The sequence below is a fragment of the Nothobranchius furzeri genome, chromosome 17, assembly GCF_043380555.1.
Source record: "Nothobranchius furzeri strain GRZ-AD chromosome 17, NfurGRZ-RIMD1, whole genome shotgun sequence".
Taxonomy (NCBI): Eukaryota; Metazoa; Chordata; class Actinopteri; order Cyprinodontiformes; family Nothobranchiidae; genus Nothobranchius; species Nothobranchius furzeri.
The window spans coordinates 9654430-9667635 of NC_091757.1; positions in this window are offsets into that span (position 1 = coordinate 9654430).

The window sequence follows — 13206 nt, forward strand, 5'->3', positions numbered from 1 at the left end:
GACGCTCCTCGGGGGGCGTCTTGCTTGGGCCTCTCTCCTGGAGGCGCTCAGTCAGACCCAGTGGTGACACGTGGCAAGACGCTCCTCGGGGCGCGTCTTGCTTGGGCCTCTCTCATGGAGGCCCTCTGTCAGACCCAGTGTTGACATGTGTCAAGACGCTCCTCGGGGCGCATCTTGCTTTGGCCTCTCTCCTGGAGGCGCTCAGTCAGACCGAGTGCTGACATGTGGCAAGAAGCTCCTCGGGGCACGTCTTGCTTGGGCTTCTCTCCTGGAGGCCCTCAGCAAGACCCATTGTTGACATGTGGCAAGACGCTCCTCGGGGCGCGTCTTGCTTGGGCCTCTCTCCTGGAGGCGCTCAGTCAGACTGAGTAGTGACATGTGGCCTGACGCTCCTCGGGGCGCGTGTTGCTTGGGCCTCTCTCCTGGAGGCGCTCAGTCAGACCAAGTGGTGACATGTGGCAAGACACTCCTCGGGGCGCGTCTTGCTTTGGCCTCTCTCCTGGAGGCGCTCAGTCAGACCGAGTGCTGACATGTGGCAAGACGCTCCTCGGGCCGCGTGTTGCTTGGGCTTCTCTCCTGGAGGCCCTCAGTCAGACCCATTGTTGACATGTGGCAAGACGCTCCTCGGGGCGCGTCTTGCTTGGGCCTCTCTCCTGGAGGCGCTCAGTCAGACCGAGTGCTGACATGTGGAAAGACGCTCCTCGGGGCGCGTCTTGCTTGGGCTTCTCTCCTGGAGGCGCTCAGAAAGACCCAGTGTTGACATGAGACAAGACGCTCCTCGGGGCGCGACTTGCTTGGGCCTCTCTCCTGGAGGCGCTCAGTCAGACCCAGTGGTGACCTGTGGCAAGACACTCCTCGGGGCGCGTCTTGCTTGGGCCTCTCTCCTGGAGGCCCTCTGTCAGACCGAGTGTTGACATGTGGCAAGACTCTCCTCGGGGCGCGTCTTGCTTGGACTTCTCTCATGGAGGCCCTCAGTCAGACCCAGTGTTGACATGTGTCAAGACGCTCCTCGGGGCGTGTCTTGCTTGGGCCTCTCTCCTGGAGGCGCTCAGTCAGACCCAGTGTTGACATGTGGCAACACGCTCCTCGGGGTGCGTCTTGCTTGGGCTTCTCTCCTGGAGGCCCTCAGTCAGACCCATTGTTGACATGTGGCAAGACGCTCCTCGGGGCACGTCTTGCTTGGGTCTCTCTCCTGGAGGCGCTCAAACAGACCGAGCAGTGACATGTGGCAAGATGCTCCTCGGGGCACGTCTTGCTGGGGCTTCTCTCATCGAGGCACTCAGTCAGACCCAGTGTTGACATGTGGCAAGACGCTCCTCGGGGCGAGTCTTGCTTGGACCTCTCTCACTGAGGCGCTCAGTCAGACCGAGTAGTGACATGTGGCAAGACGCTCCTCGGGGCGCGTCTTGCTTGGACCTCTCTCCCTGAGGCGCTCAGTCTGACCCAGTGTTGACATTTGGCAAGACACTCCTAGGGGCGCGTCTTGCTTGGGCCTCTCTCCAGAAGGCCCTCAATAAGACCCAGTGTTGACACGTGGCAAGACGCTCCTCAGGGCGCGTCTTACTTGGACCTCTCTCCTGGAGGCGCTCAGTCAGACTGAGTAGTGACATGTGGCCTGACGCTCCTCGGGGCGCGTGTTGCTTGGGCCTCTCTCCTGGAGGCGCTCAGTCAGACCAAGTGGTGACATGTGGCAAGACACTCCTCGGGGCGCGTCTTGCTTGGGCCTCTCTCATGGAGGCCCTCTGTCAGACCCAGTGTTGACATGTGGCAAGACGCTCCTCGGGGCGCGTCTTGCTTGGGCTTCTCTCCTGGAGGCCCTCAGTCAGACCCATTGTTGACTTGTGGCAAGACGCTCCTCGGGGCGCGTCTTGCTTTGGCCTCTCTCCTGGAGGCGCTCAGTCAGACCGAGTGCTGACATGTGGCAAGACGCTCCTCGGGCCGCGTGTTGCTTGGGCTTCTCTCCTGGAGGCCCTCAGTCAGACCCATTGTTGACATGTGGCAAGACGCTCCTCGGGGCGCGTCTTGCTTGGGCCTCTCTCCTGGAGGCGCTCAGTCAGACCGAGTGCTGACATGTGGAAAGACGCTCCTCGGGGCGCGTCTTGCTTGGGCTTCTCTCCTGGAGGTGCTCAGAAAGACCCAGTGTTGACATGAGACAAGACGCTCCTCGGGGCGCGTCTTGCTTGGGCCTCTCTCCTGGAGGCGCTCAGTCAGACCCAGTGGTGACTAGTGGCAAGACACTCCTCGGGGCGCGTCTTGCTTGGGCTTCTCTCATGGATGCCCTCAGTCAGACCCAGTGTTGACATGTGGCAAGATGCTCCTCGGGCTGCGTGTTGCTTGGGCTTCTCTCCTGGAGGCCCTCAGTCAGACCCATTGTTGACATGTGGCAAGACGCTCCTCGGGGCGCGTCTTGCTTGGGCCTCTCTCCTGGAGGCGCTCAGTCAGACCGTGTGCTGACATGTGGAAAGACGCTCCTCGGGGCGCGTCTTGCTTGGGCTTCTCTCCTGGAGGCGCTCAGAAAGACCCAGTGTTGACATGAGACAAGACGCTCCTCGGGGCGCGTCTTGCTTGGGCCTCTCTCCTGGAGGCGCTCAGTCAGACCCAGTGGTGACCTGTGGCAAGACACTCCTCGGGGCGCGTCTTGCTTGGGCCTCTCTCCTGGAGGCCCTCTGTCAGACCGAGTGTTGACATGTGGCAAGACTCTCCTCGGGGCGCGTCTTGCTTGGGCTTCTCTCATGGAGGCCCTCAGTCAGACCCAGTGTTGACATGTGTCAAGACGCTCCTCGGGGCGTGTCTTGCTTGGGCCTCTCTCCTGGAGGCGCTCAGTCAGACCCAGTGTTGACATGTGGCAACACGCTCCTCGGGCCGCGTCTTGCTTGGGCTTCTCTCCTGGAGGCCCTCAGTCAGACCCATTGTTGACATGTGGCAAGACGCTCCTCGGGGCACGTCTTGCTTGGGTCTCTCTCCTGGAGGCGCTCAAACAGACCGAGTAGTGACATGTGGCAAGACGCTCCTCGGGGCGCGTCTTGCTGGGGCTTCTCTCATCGAGGCACTCAGTCAGACCCAGTGTTGACATGTGGCAAGACGCTCCTCGGGGCGAGTCTTGCCTGGACCTCTCTCACTGAGGCGCTCAGTCAGACCGAGTAGTGACATGTGGCAAGACGCTCCTCGGGGCGCGTCTTGCTTGGACCTCTCTCCCTGAGGCGCTCAGTCAGACCCAGTGTTGACATTTGGCAAGACACTCCTAGGGGCGCGTCTTGCTTGGGCCTCTCTCCAGAAGGCCCTCAATCAGACCCAGTGTTGACACGTGGCAAGACGCTCCTCGGGGCGCGTCTTACTTGGGCCTCTCTCCTGGAGGCGCTCAGTCAGACTGAGTAGTGACATGTGGCCTGACGCTCCTCGGGGCGCGTGTTGCTTGGGCCTCTCTCCTGGAGGCGCTCAGTCAGACCTAGTGGTGACATGTGGCAAGACACTCCTTGGGGCGCGTCTTGCTTGGGCCTCTCTCATGGAGGCCCTCTGTCAGACCCAGTGTTGACATGTGGCAAGACACTCCTCGGGGCGCGTCTTGCTTGGGCCTTTCTCATGGAGGCCCTCTGTCAGACCCAGTGTTGACATGTGTCAAGACGCTCCTCGGGGCGCGTCTTGCTTTGGCCTCTCTCCTGGAGGCGCTCAGTCAGACCGAGTGCTGACATGTGGAAAGAAGCTCCTCGGGACGCGTCTTGCTTGGGCTTCTCTCCTGGAGGCCATCAGTAAGACCCATTGTTGACATGTTTCAAGACGCTCCTCGGGCCGCGTCTTGCTTGGGCCTCTCTCCTGGAGGCGCTCAGTCAGACTGAGTAGTGACATGTGGCCTGACATTCCTCGGGGCGCGTATTGCTTGGGCCTCTCTCCTGGAGGCGCTCAGTCAGACCGAGTGCTGACATGTGGCAAGACGCTCCTCGGGCCGCGTGTTGCTTGGGCTTCTCTCCTGGAGGCCCTCAGTCAGACCCATTGTTGACATGTGGCAACACGCTCCTCGGGGCGCGTCTTGCTTGGGCCTCTCTCCTGGAGGCGCTCAGTCAGACCGAGTGCTGACATGTGGCAAGACGCTCCTCGGGGCGCGTCTTGCTTGGGCTTCTCTCCTGGAGGCGCTCAGAAAGACCCAGTGTTGACATGTGACAAGACGCTCCTCGGGGCGCGTCTTGCTTGGGCCTCTCTCCTGGAGGCGCTCAGTCAGAACCAGAGGTGACATGTGGCAAGACGCTCCTCGGGGCGCGTCTTGCTTGGGCCTCTCTCCTGGACGCCCTCTGTCAGACCCAGTGTTGACATGTGGCAAGACGCTCCTCCGGGCGCATCTTGCTTGGGCCTCTCTCCTGGAGGCCCTCAGTCAGACCCATTGTTGACATGTGGCAAGACGCTCCTCGGGGCGCGTCTTGCTTGGGCCTCTCTCCTGGAGGCGCTCAGTCAGACCGAGTGCTGACATGTGGCAAGACGCTCCTCGGGCCGCGTGTTGCTTGGGCTTCTCTCCTGGAGGCCCTCAGTCAGACCCATTGTTGACATGTGGCAAGACGCTCCTCGGGGCGCGTCTTGCTTGGGCCTCTCTCCTGGAGGCGCTGAGTCAGACCGAGTGCTGACATGTGGCAAGACGCTCCTCGGGGCGCGTCTTGCTTGGGCTTCTCTCCTGGAGGCGCTCAGAAAGACCCAGTGTTGACATGTGACAAGACGCTCCTCGGGGCGCGTCTTGCTTGGGCCTCTCTCCTGGAGGCGCTCAGTCAGAACCAGAGGTGACATGTGGCAAGACGCTCCTCGGGCCGCGTGTTGCTTGGGCTTCTCTCCTGGAGGCCCTCAGTCAGACCCATTGTTGACATGTGGCAACACGCTCCTCGGGGCGCGTATTGCTTGGGCCTCTCTCCTGGAGGCGCTCAGTCAGACCGAGTGCTGACATGTGGCAAGACGCTCCTCGGGCCGCGTGTTGCTTGGGCTTCTCTCCTGGAGGCCCTCAGTCAGACCCATTGTTGACATGTGGCAACACGCTCCTCGGGGCGCGTCTTGCTTGGGCCTCTCTCCTGGAGGCGCTCAGTCAGACCGAGTGCTGACATGTGGCAAGACGCTCCTCGGGGCGCGTCTTGCTTGGGCTTCTCTCCTGGAGGCGCTCAGAAAGACCCAGTGTTGACATGTGACAAGACGCTCCTCGGGGCGCGTCTTGCTTGGGCCTCTCTCCTGGAGGCGCTCAGTCAGAACCAGAGGTGACATGTGGCAAGACGCTCCTCGGGGCGCGTCTTGCTTGGGCCTCTCTCCTGGACGCCCTCTGTCAGACCCAGTGTTGACATGTGGCAAGACGCTCCTCCGGGCGCATCTTGCTTGGGCCTCTCTCCTGGAGGCCCTCAGTCAGACCCATTGTTGACATGTGGCAAGACGCTCCTCGGGGCGCGTCTTGCTTGGGCCTCTCTCCTGGAGGCGCTCAGTCAGACCGAGTGCTGACATGTGGCAAGACGCTCCTCGGGCCGCGTGTTGCTTGGGCTTCTCTCCTGGAGGCCCTCAGTCAGACCCATTGTTGACATGTGGCAAGACGCTCCTCGGGGCGCGTCTTGCTTGGGCCTCTCTCCTGGAGGCGCTGAGTCAGACCGAGTGCTGACATGTGGCAAGACGCTCCTCGGGGCGCGTCTTGCTTGGGCTTCTCTCCTGGAGGCGCTCAGAAAGACCCAGTGTTGACATGTGACAAGACGCTCCTCGGGGCGCGTCTTGCTTGGGCCTCTCTCCTGGAGGCGCTCAGTCAGAACCAGAGGTGACATGTGGCAAGACGCTCCACAGGGCGCGTCTTGCTTGGGCCTCTCTCCTGGAGTCCCTCTGTCAGACCCAGTGTTGACATGTGGCAAGATGCTCCTCCGGGCGCATCTTGCTTGGGCCTCTCTCTTGGAGGCCCTCAGTCAGACCGAGTGCTGACATAAGGCAAGACGCTCCTCGGGGCGCGTCTTGCTGGGGCCTCTCTCCTGGAGGCGCTCAGTCAGACCCAGTGCTGACATGTGGCAAGACGCTCCTCGGGGCGCGTCTTGCTTGGGCCTCTCTCCTGGAGGCGCTCAGTCAGACCCAGTGGTGACATGTGGCAAGACACTCATCGGGGCGCGTCTTGCTTGGGCCTCTCTCCTGGAGGCCCTCTGTCAGACCCAGTGTTGACACGTGGCAAGACGCTCCTTGGGGCGCGTCTTGCTTGGGCCTCTCTCCTGGAGATTCTCAGTCAGACCCAGTGTTGGCATGTGGCAAGACACTCCTCGGGGCGCGTCTTTGTTGGGCCTCTCTCCTGGAGGCGCTCATTCAGACCCAGTGGTGACATGTGGCAAGACGCTCCTCGGGGCGCGTATTGCTTGGGCCTCTCTCCTGAATGCCCTCTGTCAGACCGAGTGTTGACATGTGGCAAGACTCTCCTCGGGGCGCGTCTTGCTTGGGCTTCTCTCATGGAGGCCCTCAGTCCGACCCAGTGTTGACATGTGTCAAGACGCTCCTCGGGGCGCGTCTTGCTTGGGCCTCTCTCCTGGAGGCCCTCTGTCAGACCCAGTGTTGACATGTGTCAAGACGCTCCTCGGGGCGCTTCTTGCTTGGGCCTCTCTCCTGGAGGCCCTCTGTCAGACCCAGTGTTGACATGTGGCAAGACGCTCCTCCGGGCGCATCTTGCTTGGGCCTCTCTCCTGGAGGCCCTCAGTCAGACCCATTGTTGACATGTGGCAAGACGCTCCTCGGGGCGCGTCTTGCTTGGGCCTCTCTCCTGGAGGCGCTCAGTCAGACCGAGTGCTGACATGTGGCAAGACGCTCCTCAGGCCGCGTGTTGCTTGGGCTTCTCTCCTGGAGGCACTCAGTCAGACCCAGTGTTGACATGTGGCAAGACGCTCCTCGGGGCGAGTCTTGCTTGGACCTCTCTCACTGAGGCGCTCAGTCAGACCGAGTAGTGACATGTGGCAAGACGCTCCTCGGGGCGTGTCGTGCTTGGACCTCTCTCCCTGAGGCGCTCAGTCTGACCCAGTGTTGACATTTGGCAAGACACTCCTAGGGGCGCGTCTTGCTTGGGCCTCTCTCCAGAAGGCCCTCAATAAGACCCAGTGTTGACACGTGGCAAGACGCTCCTCAGGGCGCGTCTTACTTGGGCCTCTCTCCTGGAGGCGCTCAGTCAGACCAAGTGGTGACATGTGGCAAGACACTCCTCGGGGCGCGTCTTGCTTGGGCCTCTCTCATGGAGGCCCTCTGTCAGACCCAGTGTTGACATGTGGCAAGACGCTCCTCGGGGCGCGTCTTGCTTGGGCTTCTCTCCTGGAGGCCCTCAGTCAGACCCATTGTTGACATGTGGCAAGACGCTCCTCGGGGCGCGTCTTGCTTTGGCCTCTCTCCTGGAGGCGCTCAGTCAGACCGAGTGCTGACATGTGGCAAGACGCTCCTCGGGCCGCGTGTTTCTTGGGCTTCTCTCCTGGAGGCCCTCAGTCAGACCCATTGTTGACATGTGGCAAGACGCTCCTCGGGGCGCGTCTTGCTTGGGCCTCTCTCCTGGAGGCGCTCAGTCAGACCGAGTGCTGACATGTGGAAAGACGCTCCTCGGGGCGCGTCTTGCTTGGGCTTCTCTCCTGGAGGCGCTCAGAAAGACCCAGTGTTGACATGAGACAAGACGCTCCTCGGGGCGCGTCTTGCTTGGGCCTCTCTCCTGGAGGCACTCAGTCAGACCCAGTGGTGACCTGTGGCAAGACACTCCTCGGGGCGCGTCTTGCTTGGGCCTCTCTCCTGGAGGCCCTCTGTCAGACCGAGTGTTGACATGTGGCAAGACTCTCCTCGGGGCGCGTCTTGCTTGGGCTTCTCTCATGGAGGCCCTCAGTCAGACCCAGTGTTGACATGTGGCAAGACGCTCCTCGGGCCGCGTGTTGATTGGGCTTCTCTCCTGGAGGCCCTCAGTCAGACCCATTGTTGACATGTGGCAAGACGCTCCTCGGGGCGCGTCTTGCTTGGGCCTCTCTCCTGGAGGCGCTCAGTCAGACCGAGTGCTGACATGTGGAAAGACGCTCCTCGGGGCGCGTCTTGCTTGGGCTTCTCTCCTGGAGGCGCTCAGAAAGACCCAGTGTTGACATGAGACAAGACGCTCCTCGGGGCGCGTCTTGCTTGGGCCTCTCTCCTGGAGGTGCTCAGTCAGACCCAGTGGTGACCTGTGGCAAGACACTCCTCGGGGCGCGTCTTGCTTGGGCCTCTCTCCTGGAGGCCCTCTGTCAGACCGAGTGTTGACATGTGGCAAGACTCTCCTCGGGGCGCGTCTTGCTTGGGCTTCTCTCATGGAGGCCCTCAGTCAGACCCAGTGTTGACATGTGTCAAGACGCTCCTCGGGGCGTGTCTTGCTTGGGCCTCTCTCCTGGAGGCGCTCAGTCAGACCCAGTGTTGACATGTGGCAACACGCTCCTCGGGGCGCGTCTTGCTTGGGCTTCTCTCCTGGAGGCCCTCAGTCAGACCCATTGTTGACATGTGGCAAGACGCTCCTCGGGGCACGTCTTGCTTGGGTCTCTCTCCTGGAGGCGCTCAAACAGACCGAGTAGTGACATGTGGCAAGACGCTCATCGGGGCGCGTCTTGCTGGGGCTTCTCTCATCGAGGCACTCAGTCAGACCCAGTGTTGACATGTGGCAAAACGCTCCTCGGGGCGAGTCTTGCTTGGACCTCTCTCACTGAGGCGCTCAGTCAGACCGAGTAGTGACATGTGGCAAGACGCTCCTCGGGGCGCGTCTTGCTTGGACCTCTCTCCCTGAGGCGCTCAGTCAGACCCAGTGTTGACATTTGGCAAGACACTCCTAGGGGCGCGTCTTGCTTGGGCCTCTCTCCAGAAGGCCCTCAATCAGACCCAGTGTTGACACGTGGCAAGACGGTCCTCGGGGCACGTCTTACTTGGGCCTCTCTCCTGGAGGCGCTCAGTCAGACCGAGTGCTGACATGTGGAAAGACGCTCCTCGGGGCGCGTCTTGCTTGGGCTTCTCTCCTGGAGGCGCTCAGAAAGACCCAGTGTTGACATGTGACAAGACGCTCCTCGGGGCGCGTCTTGCTTGGGCCTCTCTCCTGGAGGCCCTCTGTCAGACCCAGTGTTGACATGTGGCAAGACACTCCTCGGGGCGCGTCTTGCTTGGGCCTCTCTCATGGAGGCCCTCTGTCAGACCCAGTGTTGATATGTGTCAAGACGCTCCTCGGGGCGCTTCTTGCTTTGGCCTCTCTCCTGGAGGCGCTCAGTCAGACCGAGTGCTGACATGTGGAAAGAAGCTCCTCGGGACGCGTCTTGCTTGGGCTTCTCTCCTGGAGGCCATCAGTAAGACCCATTGTTGACATGTGTCAAGACGCTCCTCGGGCCGCGTCTTGCTTGGGCCTCTCTCCTGGAGGCGCTCAGTCAGACTGAGTAGTGACATGTGGCCTGACATTCCTCGGGGCGCGTATTGCTTGGGCCTCTCTCCTGGAGGCGCTCAGTCAGACCGAGTGCTGACATGTGGCAAGACGCTCCTCGGGCTGCGTGTTGCTTGGGCTTCTCTCCTGGAGGCCCTCAGTCAGACCCATTGTTGACATGTGGCAACACGCTCCTCGGGGCGCGTCTTGCTTGGGCCTCTCTCCTGGAGGCGCTCAGTCAGACCGAGTGCTGACATGTGGCAAGACGCTCCTCGGGGCGCGTCTTGCTTGGGCTTCTCTCCTGGAGGCGCTCAGAAAGACCCAGTGTTGACATGTGACAAGACGCTCCTCGGGGCGCGTCTTGCTTGGGCCTCTCTCCTGGAGGCCCTCTGTCAGACCCAGTGTTGACATGTGTCAAGACGCTCCTCGGGGCGCAGTCTTGCTTGGGCTTCTCTCCTGGAGGCCCTCAGTCAGACCCATTGTTGACATGTGCAAGACGCTCCTCGTGGCGCGTCTTGCTTGGGCTTCTCTCCTGGAGGCGCTCAGACAGACCCAGTGTTGACATGTGACAAGATGCTCCTCGGGGCGCGTCTTGCTTGGGCCTCTCTCCTGGAGGCGCTCAGTCAGAACCAGAGGTGTCATGTGGAAAGACGCTCCTCGGGGCGCGTCTTGCTTGGGCCTCTCTCCTGGAGGCCCTCTGTCAGACCCAGTGTTGACATGTGGAAAGACGCTCCTCCGGGCGCATCTTGCTTGGGCCTCTCTCCTTGAGGCCCTCAGTCAGACCCATTGTTGACATGTGGCAAGACGCTCCTCGGGGCGCGTCTTGCTTGGGCCTCTCTCCTGGAGGCGCTCAGTCAGAGCCAGTGTTGACATGTGGCAAGACTCTCCTCGGGGCGCGTCTTGCTTGGGCCTCTCTCCTGGAGGCGCTCAGTCAGACCCAGTGGTGACACGTGGAAAGACGCTCCTCGGGGCGCGTCTTGCTTGGGCCTCTCTCCTGGAGGCGCTCAGTCAGACCCAGTGTTGACACGTGGCAAGACGCTCCTTGGGGCGCGTCTTGCTTGGGCCTCTCTCCTGGAGATTCTCAGTCAGACCCAGTGTTGGCATGTGGCAAGACACTCCTCGGGGCGCGTCTTTGTTGGGCCTCTCTCCTGGAGGCGCTCATTCAGACCCAGTGGTGACATGTGGCAAGACGCTCCTCGGGGCGCGTATTGCTTGGGCCTCTCTCCTGAATGCCCTCTGTCAGACCGAGCGTTGACATGTGGCAAGACTCTCCTCGGGGCGCGTCTTGCTCTGGCTTCTCTCATGGAGGCCCTCAGTCCGACCCAGTGTTGACATGTGTCAAGACGCTCCTCGGGGCGCGTCTTGCTTGGGCCTCTCTCCTGGAGGCCCTCTGTCAGACCCAGTGTTGACATGTGTCAAGACGCTCCTCGGGGCGCTTCTTGCTTGGGCCTCTCTCCTGGAGGCCCTCTGTCAGACCCAGTGTTGACATGTGGCAAGACGCTCCTCCGGGCGCATCTTGCTTGGGCCTCTCTCCTGGAGGCCCTCAGTCAGACCCATTGTTGACATGTGGCAAGACGCTCCTCGGGGCGCGTCTTGCTTGGGCCTCTCTCCTGGAGGCGCTCAGTCAGACCGAGTGCTGACATGTGGCAAGACGCTCCTCAGGCCGCGTGTTGCTTGGGCTTCTCTCCTGGAGGCACTCAGTCAGACCCAGTGTTGACATGTGGCAAGACGCTCCTCGGGGCGAGTCTAGCTTGGACCTCTCTCACTGAGGCGCTCAGTCAGACCGAGTAGTGACATGTGGCAAGACGCTCCTCGGGGCGCGTCGTGCTTGGACCTCTCTCCCTGAGGCGCTCAGTCTGACCCAGTGTTGACATTTGGCAAGACACTCCTAGGGGCGCGTCTTGCTTGGGCCTCTCTCCAGAAGGCCCTCAATAAGACCCAGTGTTGACACGTGGCAAGACGCTCCTCAGGGCGCGTCTTACTTGGGCCTCTCTCCTGGAGGCGCTCAGTCAGACCAAGTGGTGACATGTGGCAAGACACTCCTCGGGGCGCGTCTTGCTTGGGCCTCTCTCATGGAGGCCCTCTGTCAGACCCAGTGTTGACATGTGGCAAGATGCTCCTCGGGGCGCGTCTTGCTTGGGCTTCTCTCCTGGAGGCCCTCAGTCAGACCCATTGTTGACATGTGGCAAGACGCTCCTCGGGGCGCGTCTTGCTTTGGCCTCTCTCCTGGAGGCGCTCAGTCAGACCGAGTGCTGACATGTGGCAAGACGCTCCTCGGGCCGCGTGTTTCTTGGGCTTCTCTCCTGGAGGCCCTCAGTCAGACCCATTGTTGACATGTGGCAAGACGCTCCTCCGGGCGCGTCTTGCTTGGGCCTCTCTCCTGGAGGCGCTCATTCAGACCCAGTGGTGACATGTGGCAAGACGCTCCTCGGGGCGCGTATTGCTTGGGCCTCTCTCCTGAATGCCCTCTGTCAGACCGAGCGTTGACATGTGGCAAGACTCTCCTCGGGGCGCGTCTTGCTCTGGCTTCTCTCATGGAGGCCCTCAGTCCGACCCAGTGTTGACATGTGTCAAGACGCTCCTCGGGGCGCGTCTTGCTTGGGCCTCTCTCCTGGAGGCCCTCTGTCAGACCCAGTGTTGACATGTGTCAAGACGCTCCTCGGGGCGCTTCTTGCTTGGGCCTCTCTCCTGGAGGCCCTCTGTCAGACCCAGTGTTGACATGTGGCAAGACGCTCCTCCGGGCGCATCTTGCTTGGGCCTCTCTCCTGGAGGCCCTCAGTCAGACCCATTGTTGACATGTGGCAAGACGCTCCTCGGGGCGCGTCTTGCTTGGGCCTCTCTCCTGGAGGCGCTCAGTCAGACCGAGTGCTGACATGTGGAAATACGCTCCTCGGGGCGCGTCTTGCTTGGGCTTCTCTCCTGGAGGCGCTCAGAAAGACCCAGTGTTGACATGAGACAAGACGCTCCTCGGGGCGCGTCTTGCTTGGGCCTCTCTCCTGGAGGCGCTCAGTCAGACCCAGTGGTGACCTGTGGCAAGACACTCCTCGGGGCGCGTCTTGCTTGGGCCTCTCTCCTGGAGGCCCTCTGTCAGACCGAGTGTTGACATGTGGCAAGACTCTCCTCGGGGCGCGTCTTGCTTGGGCTTCTCTCATGGAGGCCCTCAGTCAGACCCAGTGTTGACATGTGTCAAGACGCTCCTCGGGGCGTGTCTTGCTTGGGCCTCTCTCCTGGAGGCGCTCAGTCAGACCCAGTGTTGACATGTGGCAACACGCTCCTCGGGGCGCGTCTTGCTTGGGCTTCTCTCCTGGAGGCCCTCAGTCAGACCCATTGTTGACATGTGGCAAGACGCTCCTCGGGGTACGTCTTGCTTGGGTCTCTCTCCTGGAGGCGCTCAAACAGACCGAGTAGTGACATGTGGCAAGACGCTCATCGGGGCGCGTCTTGCTGGGGCTTCTCTCATCGAGGCACTCAGTCAGACCCAGTGTTGACATGTGGCAAGACGCTCCTCGGGGCGAGTCTTGCTTGGACCTCTCTCACTGAGGCGCTCAGTCAGACCGAGTAGTGACATGTGGCAAGACGCTCCTCGGGGCGCGTCTTGCTTGGACCTCTCTCCCTGAGGCGCTCAGTCAGACCCAGTGTTGACATTTGGCAAGACACTCCTAGGGGCGCGTCTTGCTTGGGCCTCTCTCCAGAAGGCCCTCAATCAGACCCAGTGTTGACACGTGGCAAGAGACTCCTCGGGGCACGTCTTACTTGGGCCTCTCTCCTGGAGCCGCTCAGTCAGACCAAGTGGTGACATGTGGCCTGACGCTCCTCGGGGCGCGTGTTGCTTGGGCCTCTCTCCT